Consider the following 3,199-nt stretch of genomic DNA (forward strand, 5'->3'; position numbering starts at 1 on the left):
CGTGTGAATCATACGTATTGAGTTGACGACAACCAGTTGCTCAACATTGCTTCACTAACTCTTACAATACCTACCCAGAAAATATGGCTTAGCATTCGTCAGAACACCGTTGCACACGCACTGTGAAAGCAAATGCGTCACACCAGTAGCCGCATAGTGCATTCAGCATAATGCTCACCAGGGTGTCTTCCCATGCGTAACCACGAACAGGGTTGTCGAAACTTCATTCACTGTGACATGAAGGCTCATGTTCTTCTTAGCATTCAAAAGCACGTGCTTTGGATTGACATCCGAGCATATTCTCATCCTATTTCCTGCTATGATTCTTACCGTGGGATGCGTAATTATTCCCACACGAGCGCATTTTCTAGCTGCCGCAAGAATAGTACCACGTACTGGTGGTGATTGCATTGCTCATCTGCTACCGAATTTAGTCACTTTCTCAAAAGCACTATAGAATCTCCAAAATATTTGGAGTCACCCTAGAGCTGACTCGGAATGAGTCTTAAGGGAAAAGTTGTTGGCGACTTTCAGCTATGGTAACCTGTCAAGCCAAATTCAGACGCTCAATTTGGGGCCTATTTGAAACTCCCGGGTTCACGCCTGATCGCCCTAGGTTTTCGTTGGTTAGGCGGTGAAAAGTAACTGGCGTTCGGTAATTTTGCTAACTTTCACTCAAGCATTTTCGCCTCGCAAACGTGTCTGAAACTGACGTCCGCTCAAATAACATCGTGCTGATTTTCATGTGGCGGCCCATTCCATGGCCGATTGAAACAGACTGCTTTATGTTTAAGTAGCAGAACTGGCGTTCTATTTTCGATACATGCGAGGATTGAAAATTAATTCTAAATTCTTTGTTTCGTCCGCTTATGTGACATTATCATCAAACGCTTCCAGTGGTGAGATATCCAACTGTACACCGAAGTCCTGAAATCACTTCCTTTTATTCCGATTACAGTAAAACTGGCCTGTTTTATCATAAATTTCATTTTCCTGAATGCCACTGAATATTTGTCCGAGCGCCTTCGGTAAATACAACTTGCACACGAATTGAATGAATAAATCACCACGCAAATATGCAACGTTTGGACGGCCTCATTACAAGGATTGGGACCAGGAGTATAGCTCCTCGTTAGTTATATATTTACCTCATTGACCGATTTGCATCACGGTTCTTGAATGTCAGAGCTCTCGCGTCCAGGTATTTAAATGAATCCATGCAACGGTTACTAAAACGATTCCCCGAAAAATTCTGCGATGAGAAAGTACACCTATGAACATTTTGCTAGTTCTGTGGAGGGAGAAGTTTGGTCTGCTCAGATTTAAAGGATGGTTTCACGGTTGGAAAATATCGGGAAATATATAACTCACGAGGAGCTATAATCCTGGTCCTAATCATGACGCGACTTATGGTAAATCGCAAAGTCCCGGGTTTGTCGGCTCTGAATCGCATTAATAGAACCGGGTTAAGAATAAGTGCCGGCTTCTACTTTTTCGTATCAGCAAACTGCGAACTAGGACGAGAAAATTGGAGCACTTATGTTGTGTAAACTACCAAGTAAACATGTAAAGGAACAGCTACCTTCTAAATAGGGAATTGCGATAAATTTGTAGTTGGCGTTTTGGGAGCAAACCTCACGCCGATCTTGGCGTGCTCTATATACTCTCTTAATAAATCTAGCTACCGTGTTTCGCCAAATTCACTTGGAATAGATGAGCTACTAGCATGCCAATGGTGTGCTAATGTGTCCACCTAGGACGAGTATGCTCACAGTGGATACTTGAGCGAATATATACCCCTCGTAATTCAGGACGCAAACATAACTTGCACAAAAAACGCCATTGAATATTTGAGGCGACTGACGGGTTCCCACATGCACTGACCAAAACCAAACCTCCCTAATCAGCAAGCAGCATATTTGATATTACAACCTGGGTAATTTCAAGACAGCATGGGACTTTTCAAAAATGGGAAAAGCAGCTTCGGACAGTTAGGTGGTTGGCATTACTGTTTAAACTTTGCAATGCAAGACCAAATATTGTGTGAATGTGTTTTTTTTAACGCGGTTTGATACACTGTTGGTTGATTGAGGGTCGCCCATGTGTCGGTCGGATTCGGCGATAGGCCTGAACCCCTTCGTCTCGGTCAATGAGACATCGTCAGTGCGAATTTGACTAGATGCTAAACAGCTGGCTAATATATCTAGTATTTCTTTTATGCGATTGTTCGGTCGGCATTCACGATATCTGTGATATTTTGACTCGAATAAGATATTTGCTGCAAGGTGGTCTGCATGTTTCTTATTCCGTGGTTTGTTAAATCCCTGGCTTTGGATATCTGATGTGCGTTCTTGATTTTTTTCAAACCTGGGTTGTATTTAGTTGGAGTTTCGACTTCCACGTACTACTAGGCTTGAATGTTGTAAAATGTTACACACTTGAGCACCTCCTGGCGGTGATCGAACTCAAACGTACTAGCGTGAAAGGAGTGTTTGAAATACGTTTGCATTGTATGCTATGATAATACGTGTGACGGAAAAGCCACCGCGTCGTTTAACTACCAAATATGGTGAAAGTTCGTGAAATAGACTCACACATACTACTCACAAGTTTGCTGAAAACTCTTTGACAGCCCACGACCTGTTTCGCCCTACTTGGGGCGCAGTCCCCGAGTTTCCGTCAACCGTATGATCTACTTGAACCCAAATTGCACTGTTTTCGAGAAATACACTCATCTGCAAATCAATTTGGTTTTCACGGGAGACTCAATTGAATCTCTCGTTTATGATGTTTTCCAGCTGAATGTGCTGCACACAGGCCACCTCATGATTCAGTTGGCACGATATTCGAGATATCGAAGTATGCTTTCATAACGGAAACTACTCACAAGGTTGCTGAAAACTTTTTGAAAGCGCACGACCGGTTTCGCCCTTCTTGGGGCTCATCAGGTAGGCGCAGTCCCCGAGTTTCCGTCAACCTTATGAACTACTTGATCGATATCTCCAATATCGTAGGTAGATTGACTGTATTCCAAATTCCGAAAATCGCATTACCGTGGACATACCTGGTTATAAATTCAATGTACTGACGCCGCTCAAAGGTTGCGCATTTGCGTGGTGATTTATTCATTCAAATCGTGTGCAAGTTGTATTTACCGAAGGCGCTCGGACAAATATTCAGTGGCATTCAGGAAAATGAA

The sequence above is a fragment of the Opisthorchis viverrini genome, assembly GCF_000715545.1.
Source record: "Opisthorchis viverrini unplaced genomic scaffold opera_v5_554, whole genome shotgun sequence".
NCBI classification, from domain to species: Eukaryota; Metazoa; Platyhelminthes; class Trematoda; order Opisthorchiida; family Opisthorchiidae; genus Opisthorchis; species Opisthorchis viverrini.